The sequence below is a fragment of the Zalophus californianus genome, chromosome X (genome assembly GCF_009762305.2).
Source record: "Zalophus californianus isolate mZalCal1 chromosome X, mZalCal1.pri.v2, whole genome shotgun sequence".
Classification (NCBI taxonomy): Eukaryota; Metazoa; Chordata; class Mammalia; order Carnivora; family Otariidae; genus Zalophus; species Zalophus californianus.
The window spans coordinates 76,761,618-76,787,529 of record NC_045612.1 but is presented as its reverse complement, the minus strand read 5'-3'; the positions used below and the strand labels follow the sequence as shown (position 1 = coordinate 76,787,529).

Sequence of the window (25,912 nt, the reverse complement as noted above, 5' to 3'; positions counted from 1 at the left end):
GCCCCTTCATTTCACTACATGTGTATCTTTGGGGCAAATATCTACTAGCACAGTTGTTGGGTCCTAAGGTAGCTCTATTCCCAACTTCTTGAGGAATCTCCATAATGTTTCCCAGAGTGGCTGTACCAGCTTGCATTCTTATCAACAGTGTAAGAGGGTTCCCCTTTCTCCACATCCTCACCAACATTTGTTGTTCCCTGTCTTGTTAATTTTAGCCATTCTGACTGGTGTAAGGTGGTATCTCATTGTGGTTTTGATTTGTATTTCCCTGATGTCAAGTGATGTGGAGCATTTTCTCATGTCTCTGTTGGCCATTTGTATGTTTTCTTTGGAGAAGTGTCTGTTCATGTCTTCTGCCCATTTTTTAACTGGATTATTTGGGTTTTGGGTGTTGAGTTTGAGAATTTCTTTATAGATCTTGGGTATGAGACCTTTATCTGTTATGACATCTGCAAATATATTCTCCCATTCCTTAAGTTGCTTTTTAGTTTTGTTGACTGTTTCCTTTGTTGTACAGAAGCTTTTTAACTTGATGAAGTCCCGATAGTTCATTTTTGCTTGTGTTTCCCTTGTCTTTGGAGACGTGTCTAGCAAGAAGTTGCTGTGGCTGAGGAAGAAGTTGTTGCTGCCTGTGTTCTCCTCAAGGATTTTGATGGCTTCCTGTCTCATCTTTATGTCTTTCATCCATTTTGAGTTTATCTTTGTGTATGGTGTAAGAGAGTGGTCCAGTTTCATTCTTCTACATGTAGTTGTCCATTTTTCCCAGTACCATTTATTGAAGAGACTGTCTTTTTTCCATTGGATATTCTTTACTGCTTTGTCAAAGATTAGTTGACCATAGAACCCATTTCTGGGTTCTCTATTTTGTTCCATTGATCTATGTGTCTGTTTTTGTGTCAGTACCATGTTGTGTTGATCACAGCTTTGTAGTATAGGTTGAAGTCAGGCATTGTGATGGCCCCAGCTTTGGTTTTCATTTTCAACATTCCTCTGGTTATTTGGGGTCTTTAATGGTTCTGTACAAATTTTAGGATTATTTGTTCCAGCTCTGTGAAAAATGTTGATGGTATTTTGATAGGGATTGCATTGAATGTGTAGATTGCTTTGGGTAACATAGACATTTTAATAATTCTCTTCCAATCCATGAGCATGGAAAGTTTTTCCATTTCTTTGTGTCTTCCTCAAATTCTTTTATAAGTGTTCTGTAGTTTCTAGAGTATAGATCCTTTACCTGTTTGGTTAGGTTTATTCCTAGCTATCTTATGGTTTTTGGTGCAATTGTAAATGGGATCGGTTCCTTAATTTCTCTTTCTTCCGCTTCATTGTTAGTGTATAGAAACACAGCTGATTTCTGTACATTGATTTTGTATACTGCCATGTTGCTCAATTCCTGTATGAGTTCTAGAAATTTGGGGGTGGAGTCTTTTGGGTTTCCCACATAAAGTATCATGTCATCTGTGAAGAGTGAGAATCTGACTTCTTCTTTGCCAATTTGAATGCCTTTTATTTCTTTTTGTTGTCTGATTGCTGAGGCTAGGACTTCTAGTATTATGTTGAACAACAGTAGTGAGAGTTGGCATCTCTGTCATGTTCCTGGCCTTAAGGAAATAGCTCTCAGTTTTTCCCCATTGAGAATGATATTCACTGTGGGCTTTTTGTAGATGGCTTTTATGATATTGAGGTATGTTCCCTGTATCCCTACACTGTGGAGAGTTTTAATGAAGAAAGGACGTTGTATTTTGTCAAAGGCTTTTTCTGTGTCAATTGAGAACATCATATGGTTTTCATCTTTTTTTTTATTATTAATGTGGTCTATCACGTTGATTGATTTGCAAATGTTGAACCACCCTTGCAACCCAGGAACAAATCCCACTTGGTCAGGGTGAGCAATCCTTTTAATGTACTGTTGGATCCTATTGGCTAGTATCTTGTTGAATATTTTGGCATCCATGTTCATCAGGGATATTGTTCTGTAATTCTCCTTTCTGGTGGGGTCTTTGTCTGGTTTTGGGATCAAGGTAATGCTGGCCTCATAGAATGAGTTTGGAACTTTTCCTTCTATTTCTATTTTTTTAAACCACTTCAGGAGAATAGGTATATTTCTTCTTTAAATATTTGGTAGAATTCCCTGGGAAGCCATCTGGCCCTGGACTCTTGCTGTTTGGGAGGTTTTTGATTACTCCTTCAATTTCCTTGCTGGTTATGGGTCTATTCAGATTGTCTATTTCTTCCTGTTTTTGTTTTGCTAGTTTATAAGTTTCCAGGAATGCATCAATTTTTCCAGATTGCTTAATTTGTTGGCATATAGTTGCTTATAATATGTTTTTAAAATTTTCTGTATTTCCTTTGTGTTGGTTGTTATCTCTCCTCTTTCATTCATGATTTTAGTAATTTGGGTTTTTTCTCTTTTCTTTTTAGTAAGTGTTGCTAGGGGTTTATCAATCTTACTAATTCTTTCAAAGAACCGAAAACTGAACTTTTAAATAATATAACATGGTAATTCTGAAAATCAGATCCCCTCCTTTCCCAGGATTTGATGTAATTGTTATTTAGTGACTTCTGTAATAATCCTGTAAAGTCTGTGTTCTATGTTGTATGTGAACACTGATGTCTCTGCTTGGATTAGCTTGGTTTTCAGTTAATGGTTCCACAAAGTTTTTCTTAAATGCTTTGAATCAATAAATTCCTCTCCCTTTGCCAAGAGATTTTTGTGTGCATGTTGGGATACCTTTCAACACTCAACCCTTACTTCTTGCTGCACAGAGCCTTAAAGTCAGCCAAAGATGAATGATTGGACCTTTTGGAGTCTTTCCTGATCACACACACAGTCATGCACATGCACATATCCTCCAAGATCCTTGGGAATATGTAGAGCTTTTCATTGTCCCCTCTGTACATCTAGTTTTCAGCTTTTACTTCTAAGATTTTGGTCAGGTTTTGTTTGTCCCAACTGTTATTATGACCTAAAGCAGCTGTGATGTTAAACAGTTGCCTCTAATTGCTTTTGATAAACATCTCTGGGGAAAAAAAATTTGTTCACCATGCCCAAGCTTTAAGTCAGGTCAAATAAAGACAAGCCCTGTGAACCACATTTTTCATGAAACTGCCAGAAAAATCAGATAATGATAATTATATGGGAATGAGACTTTGGAGGAGTTAGAAACTCATTCTGATCCTTCTATTTGCTTCTAGATTGCTGCTTCTCATGGATACTGTGGTTGTGAAGTTGTTGGCATGTCAAGGCCACAGTTAATATGGGGAAGGAGATGAGAATAGGGCAAACTACATTTTCTGTTATTACCAAGGTTCAGCCAGGTAATTTTTGTTTCCTGTTTTGTTTTTGTTTTAGAATAAACACTCCTTGGATTATTGCAAGTCTTTGGTTAATTGTCAGAATTCTGGAAAAGTTTATTTGGCAATTTTTGTTAGTGTTCTTACTGCTTTTATTGACAAGCTACTTTGGAGGACCTTTCTCTACAATTATTGTTGATGTTACCCATAACTAGAATTTAAAGTTATGTGACTATCAAAAGATTTCATGTCATTAAGGTAATTACATGAACTTTTGAACATTTGTAAAGTTTTTGCCATTCATTGTTTTCACTATTTTTAATCTCTACTGTGTAAAAAAAAAAATGGTTTCCAAACAACTAGTATGAGTGTTGACTGAACTACAAAGTAAATTATAGACAGATTTTTAAGGAAATTGCCACTAGATAATAAGTGACTCACAAGAAATAATTTTACCCAAGTCACCATTATTTAGACAAAATTATTTAGAAAAAAGTTAGGGCATATATATATGTATGTTATATATATGTTAAATATATTATATATATATAACATTTGACTTCATATCAATATATATATTGAAGTCAATATATATGACTTCATATATATGAAGTCAAATGTTTTTTATAACTTTCATAAGCTGAACATGATTGTAGGCATCTATGAGTATGTCAAAGGCAACCATAGTACAAAGACAAAGCATTTAATTAAATATTTATTGAAAATCCAACATATACATAGTAATAGGCAAAGTATTGGGATTGGGGAGGCAGAGATACAAACAATGAACGTGAATGGCTCTTACCTTTTGTGGAGCTCAGAGTCAGAAAACAGACTTGTAACAAATGAGGGAGGAAGAGAAATTGGAGAGGTAGAGGGGAGAGAATCCTGAATGTGAAAAACATTATTACTCACTAGTCTTGACCCTTGCATGCTCTATTACACCTTTATATCCTTTCCTATGCTATTCCATTGGCCCAGCACGTCTTCCACAATTTCCTTACCTTTTCCCCGATGAACTTTCAATGCAAACTCAAATTTTACTTTCCTTGCCTCAGCTAGCAGAACTACTTATTCTCTCCTTGGTATTCCCTTAGCATTTATAAAAAACTTTATGAGAGTATATTATATTGTTCTGTAGCCATTTACTTACATGTTTGTCGCACCTACTAGAATGTGAGTACCTTATTGGGACTATGTAATATTTGTTTTAGAACCCTCAGCAACTAGAGCAGTACTGGCACAAAGTATGTAGAAAAAGAGTAAAAAATTAGAATTTCCTAACTTCAAAGATCCAAATTGTCACAGTGACTTTATAATATGGAAAAGCATCTTTTGTTTATCCTTCTAGTGGTAATGTCTAGGAATGAAAACCCAAGAGAAATACCACTTTGATATTATGTTTCAACAGCATGGTTGATAGTGAAGCAACCTACCAAGTTTGGGGGTATGAAAATAGGTTAGATGGATAACTATTTAGAACTTCACAGTTTATAAAAAGCTTTGACATATGTTTTGGATTTAATCTTTACAAAACCTTATGAAATAGGTACCATCATCTTTCTTATTTTACAGGTGAAGAAACTGGCTCAGAGATGTAATATAATTTGCCCAAGATCATAACTCACCATAGTAAAGTTATGGGACTAGCCCTTATGTGCCTTCACTCTCATTCTACTACAGTTATTCCTGCTTATCTTTAAGTGATTCATATCTCTCTGTACTATAACCAATAGTAACAATATCTTAAATTTATACAATTGTACATTAATAACATACTTTCAATGACCATTTACTTGTTTGTTCTTCATACCAGTCATCTCAGCAGACAGATAAGATTATCCCCATTTTCCAGGTTAGAAAACATACTCATGGGTGAGATGACTACATAAAGTCACACAGGAATTCAGGGAGAATCTTGGGAAAATGGCAGAGTAGGAGGACCTACTCATGCCATCCCATGTTTACAACTAGATATCATCCACATCCAGGTAAATAAACCAGAGTGTGATAAACTCCACAACCTAATATAGAGAAGTTGTATCTCAAAGATTAGGAAGGTCAGAAAGTCAGAGGAAGGCTGCCTGAAAGAGGGAGGGAGGTGCATGTGTTAAGGCAGAGGAACTGGGTCCTTGCACCAGGGAGTTCACAAAGGGAAGACTAACCCCCATAACGTTTGGCTTTGAGGTGAAGAATTCCATTAGTTTGCATAACCAGTGGGACTTGGAGCCTAGAATTTTAAAAGTCAGCTGACTTAGCACTGGGTGAGCCTGGAGGGTTAGTGATAGCTGGATCATCACCCTTAAAGAGACAACAACCTGCACAGAGAGGCAACATAAAAACTGCAGCTTACACAACATGGGAGGATGGGTGCAAAGGGGAGACAAATCTGTTCATACTGGTTTTGGAGCATGTTGGGGGACTTCTTTGAAAAAGAGGAAACTGGCAGGCATCATTTTCTTCCCCTGCCCCATAGCATAAACACAGAGCCACCTGCAAGAGGCAGGACTACACAGACACTTGTAGCCTCTACCCAGGTCTCAGGGCAAATTTTGTTAAACCTCTGTGTGTGCTCTACCCAACCACCAGGTGCATAGTTGCCACTACACACCCTGCCAAGCCACAGTGAAGCACCCAGCCAAGCATCCCCAGCCACTGTCACATGCCACACCCAAACACCTGGAGCACAGCTGTCAACATGCACTATGTCCAGGCACTGAGTGCACAACTACTGAGGCACCCCACACCCAGTTGCCATGCTATGTCCAGCCACGTGGTGCAAGCCACCATCATACACTGTGCCCAGCTGTGCTTAGCAATTGTCACATGACTTGCTCAGCTTCACACCCCAGACAACCCTGGCATGCAGTCCCCAACTGCTGGAGTGCTTCAGGTTATCCAGCATGGGACTAGTGCCCCAATGCAAATTTTGCTAACACAGTTGATCTGTTTTCAAGTTCCCCAGTAGGCATGCCCCCTCAGAACTGGCCTGCTTGGGTCTCACTAATAACACAGAAAGCAAGCACAACCCACAAAAAAGACAACTGCACAGAAAAGAAAACAGACTCAGACACAACAGCAAGGCATACACAACACACTCAGGATACTCTCCTAAAGTGCCAAGTTCTGGTGATCAGAGGACCTTGCACTGCAGGGCACTTCAGGACCTCCTCTTCATAAAGTCATTACTTTCTTTTTTTTAAAGGATCTTATTTATTTATTTTAAAGACAGGGAGAGAGTGAGAGAGAGAGCACAAGACAGGGGGAAAGGCAGAGGGAGAAGCAGACTCCCTGCTGAGTAGGGAGCCCGATGTGGGGTTTGATCCCAGGACCCCGAGATCATGACCTGAGCCAAAGAAAGATGCTTAACTGACTGAGCCACCCAGGTGTCCCTGGAGTCACTACTTTCAAGAATAGAAGACATAACTGACTTTCTTAACACAGAGAAACTGACACAGAGAAACAGATAAAATGAGAAGACAGAGAAATTAATCACAAATGAAAGAGCAGGACAATGCCGCAGCCAGAGATCTAAATGAAACAGATATAAATAACATGCCTGATAGAGAATTTAAAGCAATGATCGTAAGAATACTCAGTGGATTTGAGAAAAGAGTGGAAAACGAGTGAGACCCTTAAAACAGAGATAAGGAATAAGATAGCAGAGATAAAGTACTCAATAAACAAAATGAGAAACAGGCTTGATGGAAGAAATAGCAGGATGGAAGAAGCAGAGGAACGAATTAGTGACTAACAAGACAAAATAATGGAAACTAATCAAGTCAAACAAAAGAGAAAAAAGAATTACACAAAATAAGAATAGACTTAGGGAACTAAGTGACTCCATCAAATGTAATAACATTTGTACTATACGAGTCCCAAAAGAAGAAGAGAGAGAAAGGGGGGTAGTAAATGTATTTAAAGAAATAATAGCTGAAAATTTCCCTAATCTGGGTAAGGAAACAGATACCTAGATTCAGAATGCACAGAGAAATCCCATAAAAATCAACAAAAGCAGGCACAAATCAAGACATATTGTAATTGAATTTGCAAAATATAGTGATAAAGGAAAAATCTTAAATGTAGCAAGACAAAAGAAGTCATTAAATTAAAAGGGAAAGCTCATAAGGCTTGCTGCAGATTTCTCAACAGAAACATGGAAAGATCGAGGGAGTGTATGATATATTCATAGTGCTGAATGGAAGAATCTACAGATGAGAATATTCTATCCAGCAAGGCTATCATTCATAATAGAAAAGAAATAAAGAGTTCCCAAACAAAAACTAAGGTGTTCATGACCACCAAAGCAGCCCTACAAGAAATATTAAAGGGGACTCTTTGAGTAGAAAGGAGACAACAAAAAACAAAAAGAGTAAAAGTAAATATTTCTGTAAAAAATCAGTCAAGGAGTTCACAAAATAAGAAAATACAAAATATAACAACATATACTTAAAAGTGAGGAGAAGAATAAAGAATGGATTTAAATTTAAATGACCAATAAAATGTCTATATGCGGAAGAGTTTATATACAAACCTAATGGTAACTATATATCAAAAACCACTAATAAATATACAAAGAATAAAGAGAAATAACCAAATACATCATTAAAGAAAATCAGCAAAACATGAAAGAAAGACAAGAAAGGATCAGAGAAAAATCTTTAGAAACAAACACAAAACAAGTAACAAAATGGCAAAAAATATATATTATCAATAATTATTTTTGTTTATAGTTCTTTTTAATTTTTTATTTTTATTAACATATTATGTATTACTTGTTTCAGGGGTACACGTCTGGGATTCATCAATCTTACACATTTCACATTGCTCACCATAGCACATACCCTCCCCAATGTCCATCACCCAGCCACCCCATCCCTCCCACACCCTCTGCTCCAGCAACCCTCAGTTTGTTTCCTGAGATTAAGAGTCTCTTATGGTTTGTCTCCCTCTCTGGTTTCATCATGTTTCATTTTTCCCTCCCATCACCTATGATCCTCTGTCTTGTTTCTCAAATTCCTCATATCAGTGAGATCATATAATACTTGTCTTTCTCAAATTGACTTATTTCGCTTAGCATAATACCCTCTAGTTACATCCATGTCATTGCAAATGGCAAGATTTCATATTTTTGATGGCTACATAATATTCCAGTGTGTGTGTGTGTGTGTGTGTGTGTGTGTGTGTGTGTGTGTGTGTGTGTGTGTGTATCACATCTTTATCTATTCATCTGTGGACATCTTGGCTCTTTCCATAATTTGGCTATTGTGGACATGGCTGCTATAAACATTGGGGTGTACATGCCCCTTCGGATCACTACATTTGTATTTTTGGTATAAATACCCAGTAGTGCAATCGCTGGGTAGTAAGGTAGCTCTATTTTCAACTTTTTGAGGAACCTCCATACTGTTTTCTAGACTGGCTGCACCAGTTTGCATTCCCACCAACAGTGTAGGAGGGTTCCCCTTTCTCCACATCCTCGCCAACATCTGTCGTTTCCTGACTTGTTAATTTTAACCATTCTGACTGGTGTGAGGTGGTATCTCATTGAGGTTTGGATTTGTAGTTCCCTTATGACAAGTGATGTTGAGCACTTTTTCATCTGTCTGTTGGCCATTTGAATGTCTTAGCAGAAATGTCTGTTCATGACTTCTGCCCATTTCTTGATTGGATTATTTGTTCTTTGGGTGTTGAGTTTGATAAGTTCTTTATAGATTTTGGATACTAGACCTTTATCTGATATGTCATTTGCAAATATCTTCTCCCATTCTGTCGGTTGTCTTTTGGTTTTGTTGACTGTTTCCTTTGCTGTGCAAAAGCTTTTTATCTTGGGGCGCCTGGGTGGCTCAGTCGTTAAGTGTCTGCCTTCAGCTCAGGTCATGATCCCAGGGTCCTGGGATCGAGTCCCACATCGGGCTCCCTGTTCGGCAGGAAGCCTGCTTCTCCCTCTCCCACTCCCCCTGCTTGTGTTCCTGCTCTCGCTATCTCTCTCTCTCTGTCAAATAAATAAAATCTTAAAAAAAAAAGTTTAAAAACAAAACAAAACAAAAAAAAGCTTTTTATCTTGATGAAATCTCAATATTTCATTTTTGCCCTTGCTTCCCTTGCCTTTGGCGATGTGTCTAGGAAGAAGTTGTTGCTGAGTTTGAAGAGATTGCTGCCTATGTACTCTTTGGGGATTTTGATGGATTCCTGTCTCACGTTTAGGTCTTTCATCCATTTTGAGTCTATTTTTGTGTGTGGTGTAAGGAAATGGTCCAGTTTCATTCTTCTGCATGTGGCTTTCCAATTTTCCCAACACCATTTGTTGAAGAGACTGTCTTTTTTCCATTGGACATTCTTTCCTGCTTTGGGGAAGATTAGTTGACCATAGAATTGAGGGTCCATTTCTGGGCTCTCTATTCTCTTCCATTGATCTAGGTGTCTGTTTTTGTGCCAGTACCATACTGTCTTAATGATTAGAACTTTGTAATAGAGCTTGAAGTCTGGAATTGTGATGCCACCAGCTTTTCTTTTCTTTTTCAGCATTCCTCTGGGTATTCAGAGACTTTTATGGTTCCCTATAAATTTTAGGATTATTTGTTCCATTTCTTTGAAAAAAGTGGATGGTATTTTGATAGGGATTGCATTAAATGTGTAGATTGCTCTAGGTAGAATAGACATTTTCACAATATTTGTTCTTCCAATCAATGAGCATGGAACTTTTTTTTCCATTTCTTTGTGTCTTCCTCAATTTCTTTCATGAGTCTTTTATAGTTGTCTGAGTATAGATTCCTTGCCTCTTTGGTTAGATTTATTCCTAGGTATCTTATGGTTTTGGGTGCAATTGTAAATGGGATCGACTCCTAAAATTCTCTTTCTTCTGTCTTGTTGTTGGTATATAGAAATGCAACAGATTTTTGTGCAATTGATTTTATAACCTGCCATGTAGCTCAATTCCTGTATGAGTCTTAGCAATTTGGGGGTGGAGTCTTTAGGCTTTTCCACATAAAGTATCATATCATCTGCAAAGAGTGAGAGTTTGACTTCTTCTTTGACAATTCGGATGCCTTTAATTTCTTTTTGTTTTCTGATTGCTGAGGCTAGGACTTCTAGTACTACATTAAATAACAGTGGTGATAGTGGACATCCCTGCCATGTTCCTGACCTTAGGGAAAAAGCTCTCAGTTTTTCCCCATTGAAAATGATATTCGCTGTGAGTTTTTCATAGATGGCTTTTATGATATTGAGGTATGTACTCTCTATCCCTACACTCTGAGGAGTTTTAATCAAGAAAAGATGCTGTACTTTGTCAAATGCTTTTTCTGCATCTATTGAGAGGATCATATGGTTCTTGTTCTTTCTTTTATTAATGTGTTGTATCACATTGATTGATTAGTGGATGTTGAACCAACCTTGCAGCCCATGGATAAATCCCACTTGGTCGTGGTGAATAATCCTTTTAATGGACTGTTGGATCCAATTGGCAAGATTTTGGTGAGAATTTTTGCATCCATGTTCATCAGGGATATTTGTCTGTAATTCTCCTTTTTGATGGGGTCTTTGGTTTGAGGATCAAGGTAATGCTGGCCTCATAGAATGATTTGGAAGTTTTCCTTTCATTTCTATTTTTAGGAACAGTTTCAGAAGAATAGGTATTAAGTCTTCTTTAAATGTTTGGTAGAATTCCTCTGGGAAGACAACTGGCCCTGGGCTCTTGTTTGTTGGGAGATTATTGATTACTGCTTCGATTTCCTTAGTGGTTATAGGTCTGTTCAGGTTTTCTATTTCTTCCTGGTTTAGTTTTTGTAGTTTACACATCTCTAGGAATGCATCCAGTTCTTCCAGATTATCTAATCTGCTGGCATATAGTTGCTTATAATATATTCTTATAATTGTATTTCTTAGGTGTTGGTTATGATCTCTCCTCTTGCATTCATGATTCTATTTATTTTGGTCCTTTCTCTTTTCTTATTGATAAGTCTGGGCAGGGGTTTATCAATGTTATTAATTCTTTCAAAGAACCAGTTCCTCATTTCATTGATCTGTTCTACTGTTCTTTTGGTTTCTATTTCATTGATTTCTACTCTGATTTTTATTATTTCTCTTCTCCTGCTGGGTTTAGGCTTTATTTGCTGTTGTTTCTCCAGCTTCTTTAGGTGTAGGGTTAGGTTGTGTATTTGAGACCTTTCTTGTTTCTCTAGAAAGGCTTGTATCGCTATATACTTTCCTCTTAGGACCGCCTTTGCTGCATCCCAAAGATTTTGAACAGTTGTTTTCATTTTCATTTGTTTCCATGAATTTTTTTCATTCTTCTTTAATTTCCTGGTTGAGCCATTCATTCCTTAGTAGGATGCTCTTTAGCCTCCATGTATTTGAGGTCGTTCCAACTTTCTTCTTGTGACTGAGTTCTAGTTTCAAAGAATTTTGGTCCAAAAATATGCAGGGAATGTTCCCAATCTTTTGGTACCGGTTGAGACCTGAATTGTGACCCAGGATATGGTCTCTTCTGGAGAATGTTCCACGTGCACTAGAGAAGAATGTGTATTCTGTTGCTTTGGGATGGAATGTTCTGAATATATCTGTGAAGTCCATCTGGTCCAGTGTGTCATTTAAAGCCTTTATTTCCTCGTTGATCTTTTGCTTAGATGATTTGTCCATTTCAATGAGGGGGATGTTAACGTCCCCTACTATTATTGTATTATTGTCAATATGTTTCTTTGATTTTGTTATTAATTGGCTTATATAATTGGCTGCTCCCTGTTAGGGGCATAGGTATTTACAACGGTTGGATTTTTTTGTTGGATAGACCCTGTAAGTATGATATAGTGTGCTGTCTCATCTCTTATTACAGTCTTTGGTTTAAAATCTAATTTGTCTGATATAAGGATTGCCACCCCAGCTTTCTTTTGATGTGCATTAGCATGGTAAATTGTTTTCTACCCCCTCTCTATATATCTGGAGGTGTCTTTGGGTCTAAAATGAGTGCCTTACAGACAGCATATTGATGGGTCTTTTTTTTTTTATCCAATCTGATAGCCTGTGTCTTTTGATTGGGGCATTTAGCCCATTTACATTCAGGATAACTTTTGAAAGATATGAACGCAGTGCCGTTATATTGTCTGTAATGTGACTGTTACTGTATATTGTCTCTATTCCTTTCTGGTCTATGTTACTTTCAGACTCTGTCTTTGCTTAGAGGACCCCTTTCAATATTTCTTGGAGGGCTGGTTTCGTGTTTGCAAATTGTTTCAGTTTTTGTTTGTCCTGGAATCTTTTTATCTCTCCTTCTATTTTCAATGACAGCCTAGCTGGATATAGTATTCTTGGCTGCATATTTTCCTTGTTTAGTGCTCTGAATATATCATGCCAGTCCTTTCTGGCCTGCCAGGTCTCTGTGGGTAGGTCTGCTGCCAATCTAATATTTGTACCATTGTAGGTAACTGACCTCTTGTCCTGAGCTGCTTTCAGGATTTTCTCTTTGTTTCTGAGACTAGTAAGTTTTACTCTTAGATGTTGGGGTGTTGGCTTATTTTTATTGATTTTGAGGGGGTTTCTCAGTGCTTCCTGGATTTTGATGCCTGTTTCCTTCCCTCAAATTAGGGAATTTGTCTGCTATAATTTGCTCCAATATACCTTCTGCCCCCCTCTCTCTTTCTTCTTCTGGGAGCCCAATTATTCTAATATTGTTTCATCTTATGGTATCACTTATCTCTCGAATTCTCTTCTCGTGATCCAGTAGTTGTTTCTCTCTCTTTTTCTCAGCTTCTTTATTCTCCATCATTTGGTCTTCTATATCACTAATTCTCTCTTCTGCCTCATTTATCCTTGCGAGCCTCCATTCTTGATTGCACCTCATAAATAACCTTTTGATTTTTGCTTCATTAGATTTTATTTCTTTTATTTCTCCAGAAAGGGATTCTCTAGAATCTTCCATGCTTTTTTTCAATCCCAGCTAATATCTTTATCATTGTCATTCTGAACTCTAGTTACGACGTCTTTCTAATGTCCATATTGATTAGGTCCCTGGCTGTCTGTACTGCCTCTTGTTCTTTTTTTTGAAGTGAGATTTTCTGTCTTGTCATTTTGTCCAGAGAAGAATAGATAAATGAGAGAACAAAATGCTAAAAGGGTAACAACGACCCCCCAAAATATATACTAATTACATCAGAAGAGACCCAAAATGGGGGTGGAGCAGAATTCTATGAATTCCAAATGCTGTATTCCCCTAGTGCTGGAGTTTTGCAATTTTCATTGATTGGTAAACTTGGTCTTGGCTGGATGTTCTTGCTGATCTTCTGTGGGAGGGGCCCGTTGCAGTGATTCTTAAATGCTTTTGCCCGAGACGTAATTGCACCACCATTACCAAGGGCCAGGCTAAGTAATCTGCTCATGGTTACTCTCAGTAGCTTTTGTTCCCTGAAAGCTTTCCATACAGCTTTAGAAGACGAGAATGAAAATGGAGGCCTCCCAATCTGGCCCTGGAGGAGCCAAGAATTTGGTGCCTTGCTCCTTAGTGAGGCTTCAGAGACAAGCAGTCAATCGCTCCTGTCTCCCTGGTCTCCAGTTGCACTCTGTGCTCACCTGGCCTGTGACCGAACATTTCTATCTCTGGCATGTGACCCCGTTTGGAGTCTCCAAACCCAGCTCCTGTGGTGCACTCCTGTTCCACTCCTCCCAGGTGAGGAAGGGGAGTCTCCCTGGAACTGCCATTTGTGGGATCCCTGCTCAAAGAGTAGTGGCCCAACTGTGCTGCGGATCACAATTTATGGCAACCCCAACCTGAGATCCCACTCCTTTCTTTGTCTTTTCAGTCAGCTTCCCCACTCCGTTACCTGGGAACTCTGCCACCCTCAGGCACCCCCGGTCTTTCTGTGACCCTGAGGGTCCTGAGACCACACTGTCCCAGCCAGGTTTCCACCCCCCTGCTTAGCCACTGGAGAGATGTCCCTCAGCAGAGCAGACTTCTAAAAGTTCTCATTTTGTGCTCCACTGCTCTATCACTTGCTGGTAGCTGGCTGATGGGGGCTCCCTCTCCCAACTGTCTATCTTCCCAAATATTGCCAATCTTACCTTCCAGAAAGTGGTCCCTTATCTGTTCATAGAATTGCTGCTATTCTTTTCTTCAGTCCTCTGTTGAGTTTGTAGATGTTCAGAATAGTTTGATAACTACCTAGCTGAATTCCTGGGACCAGATGAAATTTGGTTCTCCTCCTCCACCATCTTGCTCCTCCCCTCAACTAACTGGAATTTAAATATAAACTGAAAACAAAATAAAATAAAATCGGAAAGCTAAAAAAAGGAAAGTAAAGATACATGGAAACAAATGTAAATGAAAACACGACAGTCCAAAGCTGGTTGGATGCAGCAAAACTGTTCTAAGAGGGAAATCCATAACAATATAAGCTTACCTCAAGATGCAAGAAAAATCTCAAATAACCTAACCATATTCCTAAAGGAACTAGAAAAAAATGACAAAGAAGCCTAAAGCCAGCAGAAGGAAGTAAATAAAGATTACAACAGAAGTAAATGATATAAAAACCAAGAAAACAATAGAACAGATCAATGAGATCAGGAGTTGGTTTCTTTGAAAATAAATCAATAAAATAGATAAATCTCTACCCAGAACCATGAGGGAAAAAAAAAAAGGACTCAAATAAATAAAATCATGGATGAGAGGGGAGAAATAACAACCCAACCCTACAGAAATACAAATGATTATAAGAGAAGATTATGAAAAGTATAAGGCAGCAAATTGGACAATCTAGAAGAAATGGATAAATTTCCAGAAACATACAAACTACCAAATTTGAAACAGGAAGAAATAGAAAACTTAAACAGACTGATTATCAGCAAAGAAATTGAATCAGTAATCATAAAACTCCCAACAAACAAAAGTCCAGTAACACATGGCTTCACAGGTTAATTTTTCCAAACATTTAAAGACTTAATATCTATTTTACTTAAACTATTCCAAAAATTAAAGAAGGAACTAAAACTTCCTAATTAATTATGAGTCCAGCATTACCCTAGTACCAAAACCAGATAAAGACACCACAAAAACAGAACTACACGCCAATATATTTGATGAACATACATGCAATCTTCAACAAAATACTAGCAAACTGAAGCAATCAATACGTTAAAATAATCATTCACCACAATTAAGTGAGATTTATTCTTGGGTTGCAAGCATGGTTCAGTATTCACATATCAATCAGTGTGATACATCACATCAATAAGAGAGAGGATAAGAACCATTTGACCATTTCAATAGACATACAAAAACGTATTTGACAAAATACAACATCCATTCATGGTTCAACAAATTAGGTTTAGAGGAAACATACCTCAACATAATAAAGGTTGTATATTAAAAAACCCACAGGGAACATCACCCTTAATGGGGAAAAAATGAGAGATTTTCCCCTAAGGTCAGGAATAAGACAAGATGTCTACTACCACCACTTTTATTCAACATAGTATTGGAAGTCCTAGCCACAACAATCAGACAACAAAAAGAAATAAAAGTCATCCAAATTGGTAAGGAAGAAGTAAAACTTTCCCTATTTATACATGACATGATAGTATATATAGAAAACCTGAAAGACTCCACCAAAAACTTCTAGAACTGATAAACCAATTCAGTAAAGATGCAAGATAGAAGATCAATGTACAGAAATCTGTTGCATTTCTATACATCAGTAATGCAGTGGCAAAAAGAGAAATTAAGAGAACAAGCTCATTTACAATTGCACTTAAATTAGTAAGATATTTATTAATAAATCCTTATGAAAAGAGATGAAAGGCCTGTACTCTGAAAACTATAGAACACTGATGAAAGAAATTGAAGAGGAAACAAATGGAAAGACGTTCCATTCTCATGTATTGGAAGAACAAATATTAATATTGTTAAAATGTGTATACTACACAAAACAATTTACACATTTAATACATTCCCTATCAAAATACAAATAGTATTTTTCACAGAACTAAAAAAAAAAAATCCTAAAATATATATGGAACCACAAAAGACTCTGAATAACCAAAGCAACCTTGAAAAAGCAAAGCAAAGCTGGAGGCATTACAATTTCAGACTTCAAGTTACATTACAATGCTGTAGTAATCAAAGTAATATGGTATTGGCAAAAGAATAGATACATAGATCAATGGAACAAAATAGAAAATCCAGAAATGCGTCCACAATTATTTTTCAGTTAATCTTTCATAAAGCAGGAAAGAATAGGAAAATGTCCACTGACTGATGAATGGATAAAGAAGATATTATATATATATAAAATGTAATATGGAATATTACTCAGCCATGAAAAAAAATGAAATCTTGCCATTTGCAATGGCATGGATGAAGCTAGGGAGTATAATGTTAAGTGAAATAAGCCAGTTAGAGAATGACAAGTACCATATGATTTCACTCATGTGTGGAACTTAAGAAACAAAACAAATAAACAAAGGGAAATATAAGAGAGAGACAGAGACAGAGACAGAGACAATGAAACCAAGAAATAGACTCTTAATTATGGAGAACAAACTGATGATCACCAGAGAGAAGGGATGTGGAGGGATATGTTAAATAGGTGATGGGATTAAGGAGTGCACATCTTGTGATGAGAACTGGGTGATGTATGGAAGTGTTGAATCACTATATTGTACACCTGAAACTAATATAACACTCTATGTTAACTAACTGGAATTAAAATTTTTAAAATGTCGCATAGCTCTAGTAAATGATAGAAGGAAAATTTGTACCCAGATCTCTTGACTCCAACCTCAAATGCAAAAGCTTTCTCACTATATTTAATCTTGTATGGCTTGGTACCTTGAAGGATCACTAACACCCTAGGCTCATGGGGCAGCCAGGAGATTGCCTATGGCATAACATGAATGAAATATTATTTAGTAAAACATATATTGCATTATTAACCATTTACTAAGTTGAAAGCCTCCGAAATATTTTAATATTTATTTTAATATTTAAAATCTATTTCTTATGAATGTTACTGGCTCAGAAGTGTAGCTGCTACTCAGAACAGAGCAACTTTAGAAAAGAAATAAACATAACTGCCTGAGGAAGGAAGTAAAAACAAATAGCGTGTTAGTTGAAATAAGGAGAATTAAGACTTACGAAGTTCTAATCACCTCTAAGACCATTCCACTCCTCTTTTTTCTCCCACTCCAATCTTCCTCCCAATACATTTTGTATTACCTCTTGGAAATCTTTGGAACTGAGTCTTAAGCCAATGACATCATGGCTTCAGGTCTGCAGGAATTGTCTTGATTATTGAGTCCTTTCTAATTTTATTCTAATGATTGAGTGGGAAGAAAGAAAATATTCCACTCATTTTTCAAAGCATTTTAATTGGAGAGAATGAAGAAAAATCAAGTTCAGTATTATTAACTGAATGGGATGCTCAAGATACGTTTATTGCTATTAAAGTTATAAGACAGGCACTATTTTTTTTAACATACTGTAAGTAGGATGACACAGTCACATTTCCTCACAATTTATGACAAAAATACTCTGGAGGTGGAGTGTGTGGCACAGAGATAAAAAGAGAGAATGAAGAAGAAGGAGAAAGAAAAGAGAGGGGAAAACGGGAGAAGAGAGCAAAAGAAACTGAGATAAGAAACTTCACCAATGAGTCATGGAAGTGGTCATAGTTTCTGGAGAAAATACTTTTATAACCGCTCCCCAACTATCACTAGTGGCCAGAGAACACACATTTACTGCACAGTTACTCTAACAGAGATCTTCTCCAGTAATGTATGATGCAGTTTCCCCACATGAATTTCAACTGATCTTTCTTTAGACTTTCTTTATATAGAAAGAAAAAATAGTATGTAACCCACAATTTCTTTGTCCTTCTAGGAGATTGAGCATTAGAAATGTTTTTTTTTAAATGGTAAATTAAATCCAATATAAATTAAGGTTGCATTTACCAGTGTGTTTTTAGTTCATTTAGACAATAGACTGTGTGTAGAACAGGAAGTTTTACATGGGAATTCTTTCCTAATGAAGTAAGTGGTGGTAGAAAGTAACAGGAAAATGAGCCACAATTCAAAATCAAAGAATAATGGGTCTTGAAATCAAATTGTGTGTCTATTATGTTTGAAATCCTGGAAAGACAAATGGATAATGAAAGTCAACAGACTGTTACTTTCCTATAAACATTTCATCTAAAGCTTACACATTTGATGAAGGGGTAAGCGACAAGACTTGAGGCTGCTTAATCATTCATAGCTTTGAAATGAAATCCAAAAGTTTGAATAGCTCAGTTGTGCTTAGCTCTGGTCATGACAGTTTTTGGTGTGACATTCATCATTTTGGGAATGCATTGAAGATCAAAAAAATTTTAAAGAAAAAGCCAATTTTGTTTTGGAGGTGTGTAAGGACAGGCTGAGAAGCATGTTCTTATTACTTGAATAAAATCCCATTTTTACAAAACACAGAAAATATGCTATTTCTTATTCTTATTTCTTTCTTAAGTATTACAACCTATAAACCATTCAAGAGCACATAACAAGTGTGTGTAATTCGAGGTTGAAGAAGCAGTAAAGCAAGTCTTTACCTCCTTTCTGATATAATTACTGTGAATAATTAATTTAATATACATTAAAATGGGAAGATTTGGATTTTGAATTTTCTCAGATTGTTTTCATGCGAACCTTTCTCATTTTGAGAATCAGTAAAGGTTTCTAACCCCTTTCCTTCCGAATCATTGAGAGCTCACATTTTATGTTTCTTCCTGGAATTTATATAACTTTTTTTACCTGATGTACTTGACATAGGGAATTGAAAAGTGAAATATATAAGTCATAACAATCCAAATCTTGGTAATGTAGGTAATGACGTGGCCTGGTTGATTTAAAGCATTTTTGTGAAAACACACAGGAAATTCTAATAGGTAATGTAAACGTAAATAATTATTTATATTTTATTATTATTATTACTAAAGTTTCATAACTATTACTTTCCACTTTTCTAATTTAAATTCAATTAACGAATATATAGTACATCATTAGTTTTTGGTGTACTGTTCAATGATTCATTAGTTGTGTATAACACGCAGTGCTCATCAGATCATGTGCCCTCCTCAATGCCCATCACCCAGTTAATCCATCCACCCACCCCCCTTCCTTCTGCAACCCTCAATTTGTTTCCCTGAGTCCAGAGTTTCTCATGGTTTGTCTCCCTCTCTGATTTTTCCCCACTCAGTTTTCTCTCCCTTCTCCTGTGGTCCTCTGCACTATTCCTTATATTCCACATATGAGTGAAACCATATGATAATTGTCTTTCTCTGCTTGACTTATTTCACTTAGCGTAATACCCTCCAGTTCCATCCATGTTGATGTAAATGGTAGGTATTCATCCTTTCTGATGGCTGAATAATATTCCATTATATGTATATACCACATCTTCTTTATGCATTCATCTTTCAAAGGACATCTTGGCTCCTTCCACAGTTTGGCTGTTGTGGACATTGCTGCTATGAACATTGGGGTGCATGTGGCCCTTCTTTTCACTAGCTCTGTATCATTGGGGTAAATACCTAGTAGTGCAATTGCTGGGTCGTAGGGTAGCTCTATTTTTAACGTCTTGAGGAACTTCCATACTGTTTTCCAGAGTGGCTGTACCAGCTTGCATTCCCACCAACAGTGTAAGAGGGTTCCCCTTTCTCCACATCCTCGCCAACATTTGTTGTTCCCTGTCTTGTTAATTTTAGTCATTCTGATTGGTGTAAGGTGGTATCTCATTGTGGTTTTGATTTGCACTTCCCTAATGGCAAGTGATGTGGAGCATTTTTTCATGTCTCTGTTGGCCATGTGTATGTCTTCTTTGGAGAAGTGTCTGTTCATGTCTTCTGTCCATTTCTTGACTGGATTATTTGTTTTTTGGGTGTTGAGTTTGAGAAGTTCTTTATAGATCTTGGCTATCAGCTGTTTATCTGTTATGTCATTTACAAATATCTTCTCCTATTCCATAGGTTGCCTTTTAGTTTTGTTGACTGTTTCCTTTGCCATGCAAAAGATTTTATCTTGAAGTCCCAATAGTTCATTTGTGCTATTTTTCACTTTTTAAAAAAGATTTACTTATTTATTTTAGAGAGAGAGAGAGAGAGCATGAGCAGGGGGATGGGGAGAGAGAGAGAGGGAGAGAGGATCTCAAGCAGACTCGCTGCTGAGCGCGTACCCCACATGGAGCTCTATCTCATGACCCTGAGATCATGACTTGAGCCGAAATTGAATCAGATGCTTAACCAAGTAAGCCACCAGGTGCCCCTTATTTTCCATCTTTAAAGTAAAATATGATGTCTTCATACAATACAGATTTGGATTTGTTCTCCTTAAAGCTAATTCTAAAAACATTGGTACAGTTCAAAGAGTAGGAACCAAGAAAAGAGCTTAGTATACTTATGATGACTGAAATATGGTCACTTCTCCATTTTCTAGGCCCCACCAAAAATCACGCATAGTAAACTTTTGATATGTGTAATATCCTTGAGGATGCCTATTATGGAAAAAAAAAACAATTGCTAGAAGGGAAAGAGGAGGGTAGTTGTTTAACTAGGTGTCCCTATATCTCCCTCATAACTTGCCTCCCAGAGCACTGATTGAGATTTAACGCCTTCACAAATAATAAAGTGGCTTAACCACATGTAGATCATTGAGAATTTAATATTTTCTTCTTGACTTAGCTAATGCTGGACAGCTCTCTACATATCTACTGAGCTTTTTTGAACATTTCCAGTGGTTCTGGCTCAGTAAACATGGCCAGATGTTTCTAACTCCATACATGGTGTTGTTTGGCAAATTTTGGAAAAGATGAGGTGGAGTTTGTAGTAGAACCTAAAGAATGATCTCAGAAAATTGTTCTGTCTAAATGCAATACAAGTGAACTGTATTTTGTAATACAAAGATGGGAAGGAGCATGTGAATTAAGTAGAGTGAGCTGACTGAATAGGAAAAAGACTATTTTCTTGGTAATAATTCATTGACGTCAATGTTGGCAGTTTTTACCTGCAGATGTTTGTCTGCTTTTTAAGTTTTTATTTATTATTTATTTAATTTTGTTATAATTGTTGTTTTATTATTATTGTTGTCAATCTCTTATTCTACCTAATTTACAAATTAAACTTTATCATAGTTATGTATTTATGGGAAAATACAAAGTGTGTGTGTGTGTGTGTGTGTATAGTTCAGCACTCCCCATGATTTCAGGCATCCATTGAGAATCTTGTAACGGATCTCCCACATATAAAGGGAGACCAAGCATGGTTAGTTGGACAAAAATTTTTGTCTATGAACTCATGGTTGCTTCCAGTGAGCACTACTTCCCTTTTGTAAGAGCTCATAAGTCATCCCTTTAGTAATTTCTTCTACTCATGATTTTATAGCTTTGAGAACTCACCTAACTTTCTTGGTCTGTTTTTCTCTTTCATCCCTCTCCATTTTTTGGTTGAATGGGAGCCTCTGTATCCATCCTTTGGATAATTCTTTGGGCAAAATCGCCACTCTCGACATTTACTAAAAAATTCCAGATAATGTTTCACAAATGTCACTTCCCAATTTTCTCAATTTACAAAGGGAAAACATTTGTTCATAACCGCTTTGGGAACAAGGAGCTGCTTCATAACAATCCTTTACCTAATGTGGATTCTAATTCCTTTTCTTTAATTTAAATTTTAGGCAGTTAACATACAGTGCATTATTGGTTTCTGGAGTAGAATTCAGTGATTTATCACTTACGTACAAAACCCAATGTTCATCATAACAAATGCCGTCCTTAATACTCATCACCCATCTAGCCCATCTCCCACCTACCTCACACCATCAACTGTCAGTTTGTTCTCCATCTTTAAGAGTCTCTTATTACTCAGCCATCAGAAAGGATGAATAGTTACCATTTATCCCTTCCATATGTTTACCTGTTTTGTTTCTTACATTCCATATATGGGTGAAGTCATAAGGTATTTGTGTTTCTCTGACTGACTTATTTCGCTTAGCATAATACACTCTAACACCAACCACGTGGTGGCAAATGGCAAGATAACATTTTTTTACAAAGTGAGAAATAATCCATTGTGTATATATACACCACATCTTTTTTAAATTTTAAATTCAATTAGCCAGGATATACTACCTTATTACTTTCAGATGTAGTGTTCAATATTTTATCAGTTGTGTATAACACCCAGTGCTCATCACATCTCGTGTCCTCCTTAATGCCTGTCACTCAATACCCCATCCCCCATCCACCCCCCCCAGCAAACCTGTTTGTTTCCCATAGTTAAGAGTCTCTCATGATTTTTCTCCCTCTCTGATGACTTCCCATTCTTTTTTCCCTCCCTTCCACTATGATCCTCTGCTCTGCTTCTTATACTCTACATATGAGTGAAACAGCATGATTGTTGTTCTCTAACTGACTTATTTTGCTCATCATAATACCATCCAGTTCCATCCAGGTTGATGTAAATTGTAAGTATTCATCCTTTCTGATGGCTGAGTATATTGCATTATATATATACATATATGTATATATATACATATATATGTATATGAGCAAAATATATATATATACACACCACAAAAAATATATATATATACCACATCTTCTTTATCCATTCATCTGTTGATGGACATCTCAGCTCTTTCCACAGTTTGGCTATTGTGGACATTGCTGCTATGAACGTTGGAGTACAGGTGCTCCTTCAGATCACTGCATTCATTTCTTTGGGGTAAATATGTAGTCGTGTAATTGCTGGTCTGTTGTTGACTGTTCCCTTTGTTGTGCAGAAGTTTTTATCTTGATGAAGTCCCAAAAGTTCATTTTTGCTTTTGTTTCCCTTGCCTTTGGAGACATATGTAGGAAGAAGTTGCTGTGGCCAAGGTCAAAGACTTTGCTATCTATGTTCTCCTCTAGGATTTTGATGGATTCCTGTCTCCCTTTAGGTTTTTTATCCATTTTGATTTTATCTTTGTGTATGGTGTAAGAGAGTGGTCCGGTTTCATTCTTCTCCATGTGGCTGTCCAGTTTTCCCAGTATCATTTAATGAAGAGACTGTCTTTTTCCATTGGATATTCTTTGTGCTTTATCAAAGATTAGTTGATAGCACACAAAGAGTTAGGTTCCATAGAGTTGAGGTTCCAATACTGGGCTGTTTACCTGTTCCATTAATCTATGTGTCTTGTTATGTCAGTATCATACTCTTAATGATTACAGTTTTGCAATATAAGTTGAAGTCAGGCATTGTGATGGCCCCAGCTTTGGTTTTCATTTTCAACATTCCTCTGGCTATTTGGGGTCTTTTCTGGTTCCATACAAATTTTAGGATTTTTTGCTCCGGATCTGTGAAAAATGTTGATGGCATTTTGATAGGGATTGCATTGAATGTGTAGATTGCTTTGGGTAACATAGACATTTTAACAATTCTCTTCCAATCCATGAACATGGAATGTTTTTCCATTTCTTTGTGTCTTCCTCAAATTGTTTCGTAAGTGTTCTGTAGTTTTTAGAGTACAGATCCTTTACCTCTTTGGTTAAGTTTATTCCTAGGTATCTTATGATTTTTTGATGCTATTGTAAATGGGACCAATTCCTCAATTTCTCTTTCTTCAGTCTCATTGTTATTGCATAAAAATGCAACTGATTTCTGTGCAATGATTTTATATCCTGCCATGTTGCTGAATTGTTGTATGGGTTCTAGCAATTGGGGGGGCATTTTGGGTTTCCCACATAAAATATCATGTCATCTGTGAAGAGTGAGATTTTGACTTCCTCTTTGCCAATTCGAATGCCTTTTATTTCTTTTTGTTGTCTGATTGCTGAGTCTAGGATTTCTAGTACTATGTTGAACAACAGTAGTGAGAGTTCGCATCACTGTCGTGTTCCTGACCTTAAGGGACAAGCTCTCAGTTTTTCCCATTGAGAATGATATTTGCTGTGGGCTTTTCACAGATGGCTTTTATGATATTGAGATATATTTCTTTTATCCCTACACTGTGGAGTATTTTAATCAAGAACAGATATTGTATTTTGATCAAGGGCTTTTTCTGCGTCAATGGAGAAGATCATATGATTCTTGTCTTTTCTATTACTAACATGATCTATCATATTGATTGATTTGTGAATGTTGAACCACCCTTGCATCCCAGGAATAAATCCCACTTTGTCGTGGTGAGTAATATTTTCAGTGTACTGTTGGAATTTATTGGCTAGGATCTTGTTGAGTATTTTGGCACCCATGCTCATCAGGGATATTGTTCTGTAATTCTCCTTTTTGGTGGGTATTTGTCTGGTTTTGGGATCAAGGTAATGTTGGCCTCATAGAATGAATTTGGATATTTTCCTTCCCTTTCTTTTTCTGAAACAGCTTCAGTAGAATAGGTATTAGTTTTTCTTTAAATGTTTGGTAGAATTCCCCTGGAAAGCCACCAGGCCCTGGACTCTTGTTTGCTGGGAGATTTTTAGATTACTGCTTCAATTTCCCGGCTGGCTATGGGTCTGTTCAAGTTTTCTATTTCTTTCTGTTTCAGTTTTGTTAGTTTATAAGTTTCGAGGCATACATCCATTTCTTCCAGATGGCCTAATTTTTTTTGGCATATAATTGCACATAATATATTCTTAAAATTGTATTTCCTTGGTGTTGATTGTGATGTCTTCTCTTTCATTCATGATTTTATTAATTAAGTCCTTTCTCTTTTCATTTTCATTTTGAGTTTATTGATGTTATTAATTCTTTTAAAGAACCAGCTCCTAGTTTCATCGATCTGTTCTACTGTTTTTCTGGTTTATATTTCATTGTTTTCTGTGCTAATTTTTATTATTTCTCTTCTCCTGCTTGGTTTAGGCTTTATTTGCTGTTCTTTCTTCAGCTCCTTTAGGTGTGAGATTAGCTTGTGTATTTGAGACTTTTCTAGTTTTTTGAGAAAAGCTTGTTTTGCTATGTACTTTGCCCATAGGACTGCCCTTGCTGTATCCCAAAGGTTCTGAACAGCTGTGTTTTCATTTTCACTTGTTTCCATGATTTTTTCTTTTTTTCCAATCTTCTTCATTATTATTATTTTTATGTTCAGTTAGCCACCATATAGTTGACCCATTCATTTTTTAGTAAGATGGTCTTTATCCTCCAAGTGTTTGAGTTCCTTCCAAATTTCCTCTTGTGATTGAGTAGAAGTTTAAAGCATTGTGGTCTAAAAATATACAGGGAATAATACCATTTTTTTGGTATTGGTTGAGACCTGATTTGCAACCCAGTATGTGATCTATTCTGGGGAATGTTCCATGTGCACTCAAGAATGTTTATTCCATTGCTTTAGGATGGAATGCTCTGTATATATCTGTGAAGTCCATCTGGTCCAGTGTGTCATTCAAAACCCTTGTTTCCTTGTTGATCTTCTGCCTAGATGATCTGTCTTTTGTCGTGAATGGGGGTGTTGAACTCCCTTACTATTATTGTATTATTATCAATGTGTTTCTTTAATTTGGTTATTAATTAGTTAATATAATTGCCTGCTTCCAAGTTAGGAGCATAAATATTTATAATTGTTAGTTTTTCTTGTTGGATAGACCCTTTAAGTATGATATAGTATTCCTATTCTTCCCTTACTATAGTCTTTGGTTTAC

The 25,912-nt window shown here is 36.7% G+C and overlaps 1 protein-coding gene across 2 annotated transcripts in view; it reads left to right on the top strand.

The window, feature by feature from the left end:
* The window catches only part of ZC3H12B (zinc finger CCCH-type containing 12B), a 245,107-nt gene that overhangs the window by 133,107 nt on the left and 86,088 nt on the right, over positions 1-25,912 (top strand). Inside the window, exon 3 of one of the 2 annotated variants that reach the window (XM_027608564.1) lies at positions 3,193-3,315. The exons of the other annotated variant lie outside the window; for it this stretch is intronic. The gene's annotated coding sequence lies outside the window, so the exon portion shown is untranslated. The remainder of the gene's footprint in view (positions 1-3,192; positions 3,316-25,912) is intronic. 2 annotated transcript variants of the gene reach the window in all.